This window comes from Belonocnema kinseyi, chromosome 2 (assembly GCF_010883055.1).
Source record: "Belonocnema kinseyi isolate 2016_QV_RU_SX_M_011 chromosome 2, B_treatae_v1, whole genome shotgun sequence".
NCBI lineage: Eukaryota > Metazoa > Arthropoda > Insecta > Hymenoptera > Cynipidae > Belonocnema > Belonocnema kinseyi.
Window position 1 is genome coordinate 41,458,054 of NC_046658.1, and position 9,828 is coordinate 41,467,881.

At 31.4% G+C, this 9,828-nt stretch overlaps 1 protein-coding gene across 1 annotated transcript in view; it reads left to right on the top strand.

The window, feature by feature from the left end:
- Positions 1-9,828, top strand: part of LOC117167179 (protein phosphatase 1 regulatory subunit 3C) — a 68,025-nt gene that overhangs the window by 43,717 nt on the left and 14,480 nt on the right. The window lies entirely within an intron of this gene.

Sequence of the window (9,828 nt, forward strand, 5' to 3'; positions counted from 1 at the left end):
CCCCTCCTCCAGTTTTTGTCAAATGTCGACGTTTTGGGACCCCCTGAATCCGAAAAACAGGTTTTTACGAATGTGTCTGCTTGTATGTCTGCCTGCCTGTATGTATGTATGTATGTTTGCATGCATATATGTATGGCTGTCTGTCTGTCTGTGAACTCGATAACTGTTAAAAAAATTAATCCATTAGATTGGCCTTTGGTACACGCGCTGAGTGTCCTAAACTAAAGGTCAAGTTCGTTAGCCAGCCATTTTGGATGAAAATTCAAAAAGTGGGCACATTTTGAATATTTTTGAGACCACTTTTCTAAAAATTCCAGAATTCTCTGTACGGTTATTTATAGTATTCAAAAAGGTAAACAATTTATCCTCATGACTTGCTTCAAAAAATCAAAAATTACCAGAGTTATAGCATTTACGAAATTCCAAAAAACACACGAAAATGAACATTTTAAGCCAAATAACGCACGAAATGAATAAAGTAAAGAGAAGAAAAGTGTTGCTTTTTGAATGCCCTACAAGATTATCATAAAATTTTTTTTTGAGATTTCTTGAAAAATTACATTTTTCGGCCAAACCATGCAAAACACGGTAAAATATGAGTACACGAAAATTGTACATTTGAAAAAGATCTACAAATTTGTTCTGAACCACTTTTTGATAGGATGCGTAGTTTTGGCTTTAATCATGAAAAACATCATTAACAGGAAAAAAAATCTGCCCACTGCGTGGGCACATTCTTATCATAACTTTTGTCTTTTAATTTATTTTTCGTCTCGTGTGCGGGAATTAAAAAATTTTAACTTTTTATGTTTCTGATGCTATTTTTTTACAATTAAAACTAAAAACAGAACTATCAAAAAGTTCTTCCTGACCAATAAATAATGTTTACATCCTTATCAGAGAAGGTATTAGATTTGTGTAAAATTTGACCCCCCCCCCCCCTATTTTTTGTTAAAAGGTCCACGTTTTGAGACCCTTTAATCCGAAAAACAGGTTTTTACGAATGTGTCTGCATGTCTGTCTGCCTGTCTGTCTTTATTTCTACCTTAATGTATATCTGTGAGCACGATAACTTTTGAAAAAAATTAATCTATTAGATTGACCTTTGGTACACTGTTTTAGTGTCCTAAGCTAAATGCCAAGTTGGTTAGTTAGATATTTTGGATAAAAATAATAAAAGTGAGCCCATTTTGAAAATTTTTGAGTACACATTTTTCATGATTAAAAAATTCTCAGTACAGTTGTTCGTAGTGCTTCAACAGAAAAATCTTACTTTTCGATAGCCCTACAAGATTATCTTATCAACTTTTTAAATTTTTTCGAAAAATTGAAAATTCAAATTTTGACCGGACAAAAACTAATCAAAAATCAAAAATTGCATTTTGCAGTCAAAATATGCATGATAGGGGAAAAAAATGACAAGACAAACATTGTGAACCCAAAAAATATCTACAAATTTGTTCTTAATCACTTTTTTATGGGATACGTAGTTTTTGTTTTATTTATGAAAAAAAAAAACATTGAAAATGCAAAAATTAAATTTTTCGACACACGAAACTTCGTCTGTTTCATACCAATTCTACTTCATACCAATGTAAGTTTAGCGAATTAAAATAATATACATTTATGGGAATGATATACAATTTTTAAGGATAAACTCGAGTGCGAAGCACGAGATACGTGATGAGAATGTGTTCGTTAAAGCCGAAGGAGCTTGAACAAAAGAGAATTCACAATCACCGAATTACTGTTTTTGATGCTTTCACCTTTAGTTTTAAAAGTCTATACACAAAGATCGAGCGCGTAGCGCGAGGTGAATACATTCTGGAGCGCGAAGCGCGAGAAACAACAGTCGCGCGCCATAGGCGCGCTCAAAGTCGCTAGCCGCGCGCGTAGCGCGCGATGGGAATATGCCCGCGATGTGGGCAGATTTTTTCTGTTGGATTCGTGTTATCCGTGATAAAATACGTAAAATAAGTGAGTTTAAAGAAATCAAAGATGATTGAATATATATCAAATAAAAAGCGTGTTACATCGAAAACAGTAAGAAAGCGACAAATTTTTTGTTCTGATTCGTGTTCACTGTGAAAAAAAAACATACGTGGGTGTCGCATGAAAAGGGCCCTTACGGTTGGTATGGCGTCAAGTATATGAGCATAAAGCCGGATAAATTTTCGAATTTTTAAGCGCAAAACAAGTCACCGGGGCATTTTTGAAGTTAAAACTTCGAAAAATCGTTTTTCGAGAAAAATGCATCTAAATTTGGCGAGTGCCATAAGGGCACGTGTTATAATTTTTCTTTGAGCATGAAATACAACTACTTTGGGTTGCTTTCGAGATATGAAATAATAATTTTGAACTCAACTTAGAAAAGCTTGATTATCTCCTAAACTATAAAGGGCCATAAATGCCTTTTTCATGGGACGCCCATATATAATATGTGAGTTAAAAAAACGAAGGGTTCATTTTTTTCTACAGTTTTACTCACAAAATTTCAGATTGACAATTCAGATTAGATTTATATCTGACGGGCCAAGAGCAAAAGCCACTTGGAATTAGTAGAGGAGCGAAAAAGAATTTGAAAACTTTAAGCGTAAAAACGGTTTGAATGAGCGCCTGAGGTCAAGAGGATTGAAATACGCTAAGGGCCCAGATGGGTTAGATGCCTAAACCAGTGGTCGGCAAACTTTTTGCTTAATTTTCAGGTATGGTCAGGCTCCACCCGACTTTATTTTTTCTACTACTTTTTGGTCTATCTATGTTCGGTGAACACGAATTCCGCTCAAGGTTAGGATTTTTCCTGCAAGCTTTCGGGACCTCTTTATGAATTTCCTGAACTCCGCCTATTTAGATTTTTCTTCTACTTTGCTATACTGACCATCTACTTTATGTAGAGAAATTTTTTTTTCAATTTTCAATTCATTTTGACCAATGAACAATTTTTTGTAAATCAACAAAAAAACCTTTTTATAAATAATTACACATCTTCAACATTTTTCCAATCACAGACTTTATTTTCTTAGCAAAATCAACTAAAACTCCATTTTAAATTACTCTTTGTAATGATACTTTACTCATAAATAAGACTATAGTTAATTATTGTAACATTTTTTGTTTACTGACTCTTTATACCTAGAAGCCTTACGGTCGATAAAAAAACATCGAAATCCATTAGAAATTGGTTTGGAAACAGAATTTATCCACAAAAATTGGATTCTGCGGGGGGAAAAATTGCATAAAATTCATGTATTGCCCTGGTGGAAATTTCTTTACAAAAATGCACAAAAAATTAAAACCATTTTTACAGGAATTTACAAATAACTACAGTAAATTACAATCAAAATTATAGGAAAGTACAACTGTTTTTTATTATTAGGACGAATTTTGTACTTTTTTTGTATTTTACTGTATATTGTATTTTATTGTATTTTCTATCAGAATTTACAAAAAAGTACAACTGCAAGAATCTACACGAATTTACAGAAATCCTAGGTCGAAAAAGAAAAACTTTTTGACTGCAAATAAAAATTGAACAATTAAGAATGATTTGATCACGGTTCCTAAAATTTATAGATTCTAGAAGACACAAATGTTGTCATTTGAAGTTGCAAAAACTGATCTGCAAATTAAAACATTCAAAGTGTAATCATTTTTAATCTTAAACTTTTAAAATTAAAGCTCTAGATTTGTTATTCAAATGTTCGAAGATTTACGTGTATAAAATTAAAAGTTCTAACACTTTGTGGTGGAAAATCTCGTATTTTGGGTCAAAAATGCAATTGATTGAAAGATAATCTTTTTTGTTGAAAATTGAACTGTTTTGTTAAAAATCTGTCCTTTTTTAAAAATAATTTATGATTTTAAATGATTTCCTAAAGTTTCGAAACATAACATAACAGATTTCAAAGCAACATTTTTCATGTTGACAAGATCGCAACATATTAGAAATAATTTTAGTAAGTTGAAGGGATACATAGAATTAAGCAAAATTGATATTTTTAAACATTTTAAATTAAAAATTGAGATCGATTTTTTAGTTAATTCTCTATTTATTAATTATTGAAGAGTTATTACAGAAAACCACTATAAATATTAGTTGTTTTAATACTAAATGAATTTTACATTGACTATGTTATAAGCAGAGGTAATTATAACTTAACGATCATTTCACTCTCTAGATTATAATGATATGCCCATTCAGATCAATTTGATCTTATTTTTTGGTTAGTTTGTTAGACTAAACAAAATGGCCGCCAGTTCTTGGCGCTGGTGTGATAACGACATAACCTAAAAATTGTATCTACTGCACGTAAGTGACAACTACTCTTAACAGGTGATATTTTCTAATACCAGATTTCATTATTTTTTCAAATTTTTCATTGCACTGCACGATCAGAAACCATGAAAAGCTTGCATATGAGCTAAAGTACTCTAAGAACGACAGCCATCTTGGTTTGACTTTATACATGATCCCGAATCAAATCAGATTTTTGTTGCATATCAAAATGATATTAATTTCAGTATCATTTTGAGCACTTTTTTTTACTGTGCAAACATTTTTATAAATTAGAGTTGAAACAGATCCAAACTTTAAAGAATGACAGCACTTTATGGTTTAGTGCTTTTATTTATTGAATTTAGAAGAAACCTTTAAAAACGAAACTCCAAAAAATATGTTTTTAAAAATCACTATGATCGACTCATTACAATTATAGAACAAAGTAATAAAAAGAGGGAAAAGAGAGAGACAGTAGAGTCAATCGTTGTCACCGTTCTCTTTATAGACTATAATGTATATAGACTTGCCTTATATAAATAAATATATACTTTATAATTTGAATTCATAAATAAAATATGAAAATTTTGTTTAAAAATGAATGAACTATTTTCACTTTAAACACCCGCTAATCTTCGTAAAACTTAATTTTTTCCATATAAGTGTCTTAAAAAAATAGTTTTAATATGTTAAGAACTATATAGTGATATATTAAAATGATGATAATTATTATTAATTACAAAGATATTACAGAAATAAAGTTTTGTTACAATGCATTTGGTACATTGTTTTCCCCTCAGCTTTCACCAATGAAGTGAAGTTCGGTGATGGTTGAAGTGAAAGTACCTAACATGTTGTTACAGAATATTTGAAAATCTCACAAATTTGCGAAACGTTATTTGAAATATATTCTAATGGGAGGGGCATTTTTAAACCCCTTGAGCGGAGTTTTTGCTCACCAAAACTACCTACCTTTGACAATGTACGAAAATTTTTAAATTTTTCAACTAGCGATTTGAAAATAGCATTATCAGCATCTACGAATTTTTCCGATTCCAATGATATATTACTTGCCTAGAAAAGTTAAAAATTTTAAGGAGTTTAATATCAAGAAACATCAGCTTTACAGTCAATTTATTACTAAATACTTCTCCAATTTTCAACCTTTATAGACAAATTACATGTCTTTGGAATCGGAAAAATACGGAGATTCCAAATATATTACTTTCAAGTCACTGATTGCAAAATTCCGAATTTTTTAATCTCACATTTTTTCCCCATTTTCTAACAAAGGAGCCCTGAGGAAAGGGGTGGTCCGGCCAAGCTCGCAGGTACTGCCCTGAAAGTAAGTTGTACGGCAGCCAGGGCAGGGTAACCTGCCCTGGGCAAGAGCGTACCGACCACTGATTTATACTCGACCCGACAGCTAGGGCTACCGCGCGGCAGTAGTTTGCCGACCACTGGTCTATACTGCCGTACAAATAGGCACTTCGTTTGTGATTATTTAACTTTGTACGTTTCCATTAAAAAGTGTTCATTCTAATATTTATTTTTCCAATTACTATAGATATATATATTTTAACTGTTCCAATTTGATAGTTTTTAACGGAATAATTTTGTAGATTTAAAACGAACAATGGTTCTTATATTTCTTCTATAGTACATTTAATGGGAAAAAGAGGAAGTTTTTTGGAAATAATGGAGAATAGGGAATTCGCAAAAAAAGGAGAGACGCATGAGGATAGGTGAAATACTACGATACCTGACTTGGACAAGTTTGACATTTGAAACGATTTGATTTCTTATGTTACATGTATAAAGAGGATTGTTAAACAGTTGGCCACTTTAAGTCTCCGTCCCAGTCATTTACTGTCAGCCCTTGTCATACACCTGTGACGAACTACTATGCAAAATTGCTCAATAATGCTAACCAATTTTTAAATATTTGAGATCCCCTCAAAAAATACTTTAACTTTTTGACAATCAGCCATAACATAAAACAAATCTACCCACTGAGGGCAAATCGACTCCATATAATCTAACATCGCACAATTTGTGCAAGTTCCACCGCCACTTCCCTCTTCGCTGGTCCAGAAGCTTGGGGGGGGGGGTCGCTCTCGTGTAGTTGAATGAGTAAAGGTTGGTGGTGGTGTTGAAGTCTAATCTGACATTTGAGTAATATCGATGAAATTTCCCCTCAGTGGGCAGGCCTCACTTAAAATATACTAAAAGTAACTGAAATAACTGAAAATAACATAGGTTGCAGTTTAATTTTTATGTGATGAAAAAATGTCTGCCATATTTTTTTTAATGATAAAATTTATGTTTGTATATACTTATTAGAATTATTTCATCCTCAGAAGTTGGTCTATTAAGATGACCCTTTCAATTTTACCATTCTTAACCTAATTTACAACAAAGCCCTAGAATTATCTGTTCAACGACCCTTGTCATCTTGAACTCATGCCAAAATGCCACCTCATTCATTTCCATAGTTTTTTCCAAAGGTAAATACTTCCTTTACGAACTTTTAATATCATGAAGAAATAATTTTTTCTAATTAAATGATAAAAAACAACTTTTGAAGTCTAGGTTTTATCTTTAGATTAAGTTAAGAGTAGATATTAAGATCTTTTCTTTCAATGCAAAATTATTCTTTGAAAGCCATAATTGTCCAGATAAAGCATTACGAGGTTTTGCGAGATACAGTATCTTTATGTAGGCTATGACTCATTTTCCAGGAGTTTAGAACAAATGCTAAACAATGACTTTTCTTGGAGCGAAAAGGTCGTGATAACCCCTAATACATATTGTTATCACTGCCGATGACTTGCGTCCTACGATCAAAATCGGAACGGGGCCTAGCTGACTTAAGTCTTCGTCCACCGTTCCTTCTTTCCTTTTCCACCCGTCGCTCCACTCATCTTCTTTCCCCTCTTAATTCCCTAATTTTTTCTTTGCACTTTTTCCAGGGTTAGGACTATAGTAATTTCTACTTTTTCTCCTGGCGTGTTTAAAATATGTAGGGAAATATGTATTGTCAATAATACACAGGCAATAATACCAAGTTAATAACATAAAATCGTCAATCAGAAACAAGCTGACCAGTGAAATAAATTCATAAGTTTATGAATTATAATAAAATCCGACCTAGAAAATTCCTGAATTATGAAATTCCCAAATTTAAACAATTTTTTTGTTTAAATATTAAATATTTATAAAAAATACAATTAACTAATATTTGTATCCAAAAAATTATTTTTAATGTTTAAAATTTCTAAAATTATTGTTTAAATTTAAACTGACAATAATTGATAAAAGTATATATTATTCGGGTCTTTTACAATGGGAATTTTACAATTCAGAAATTTTATTTTTCTGAATTTTTTTAATTCGGAAATTTTATTTGAGATTCGTTAGTCATCCCAAATATTTGTAAAATGTTTGCAATATCTTTAAAATATTTCAGATCTTTGAAATCTTCTGGCATATTTTAAAATATTTTATTTTTTGAAATCTGAAGTTAAAAAACAAAAATTAAATCTTTGTGAAAACCTTAAAATCTTTGAAAAATTCATTGAAAATCTTCGAAATCTGTGTGAAATCTTTAAAAAAAATTGAAATCTTTTTAAACCATTGAGAAATCTACTGAAATAATATTTTGAAATCTTATATCTTTTTGAAATCTATGCGTAATTATTTAAAATTATCTACCCCTGCTCCTCTCAGGTCAGGTTCGCCACTCGAGTGGCAGAGGAAAAAAGAGAGGACTACTATTTGGCTAGGCACCCCGTCAATTCAGACCATAGGACGCAAGTCAACTGCAGCCGTTGTTGTGCCTGAGGTCCTTTAAATTTCTTGTTCTAACATCCAGTCTGACTCATTGAACTATGAATCTCACTTTTAATTGTCGCCCTTCGCAAGTAAACTTGTATGAGAAACTGTTATATACACAGGCACATAATATTTTCAGTATTTTTCGATCTCTTTTTTTGTCAATGGTGTAGCCAGGATCTGATAAAGGGGAGGATTCGAAAGATTGAACAGAAAGCACGTTATTACTTACGTACAGTACATTGTAGTGTTATATGCGAAACATCTTACGCCCAAGAATTAAAAAAAAATGGAAATTACGGGACTTACGCCATGCTCAATATCGGTAAAGTGACCATATTTGAAACAAGCTCAAATGCAGTACGATGACAGTAGGGTTGAGGGGCGGGGGGTCCAGTTTCAGTATGTTTACACTAAGAAAGTTTTAAGGCTTGAAAAACATTCATTCAAATATATTATATCACATGCAATGTTGAAATTTCAAATTTTATATTTCCATAACCTAAAGAGAAACTCAGAAGCTTTGAGGTAGAAAAAACCCGTTTGAGGAAAGTTTTGCAAAAAATCGTCGTTTGCAGGACGTTTTGCAGGACATTTACCTTCGAGGGATATATTGCTAAACTGCAGGACTGTCATGCAAAATATAGGACCAATGGTCACTTTAAATATTGGCATTACATTTTTAAATAAGCGATATTTTTTAAATCGTAAAATGAATTTTAATGAAACCTTAAGGTGTTCTAGGAAAAACTATACGATTTAATATTATCTTTTTATTTTTTTTGTAGTTAGAATATAAAAAATCCTTATAATTTCCCATTTCATAAAAAAATGTTGAATCTTTTGAATTAAGAGATATCGGTATTTTAGTAGGACCATGGGCAGCCACATGCGGCCCAACATTGGCCCATAGTCGGCAAAAATATTGCTGAAGCCATTGTCGGCCCAACACTGGATACCAGTATTAGACCAAACCTAGATTTATTGCAAAAGCTTTTAATTGTATCATTAAGATATAATCATATCAATAATAATATTTTTAATTTGAAGAATTTGGAAAACGACCAAGGTGGTTAGGTGGTTTTCCAAATTTTATCGTTAGATTCTTAGTTTTATTTTCAGGAATTCTTAAAATTATCTTGATTATTGGACGTTAAATTGGATTTCAATCTCATCTGAATTTCTTAAATTGTAATAACATTTTTGTAGTTACAAATATAATAATAATAATGATGATGATAAAAATGATAATTATAATTAAGCATCCTTCTTAACATCCTTCTTAAACTCACTTCTTGTGTATAAATTCCTTGAAATACATTAAAATATTATAGAATTATATACAATATAATGAAATCTCATGATATTTTCTGAAATACTCAAAAAATTGTTAATATAACTTGAGTGCTTCTTAAATTCCTTAAAATCATTGAAAATCTCTTAAATATTCTTAAATCCTTAGAGCGATTTAAAATATCCTAACACTTTATATCCTCCAAAATTCACCTCTGTTAGCAGAAACTAGATATTTATTGGTTAAAAATTTAATTATTTTGTTAAAAATTCAACAATTTGGTTGAAAAGTCATAAATTTTGGTAGAAAATTCTGCTATTTTGTTGAAAATTTTACTACACCAAACTCTCGCTTTCAATCACCCCGTTCTCAGCCTTCATAGAACTGCGGGCTCATGCAGTTTGTCAGGAGAGTAAGGCGAGAG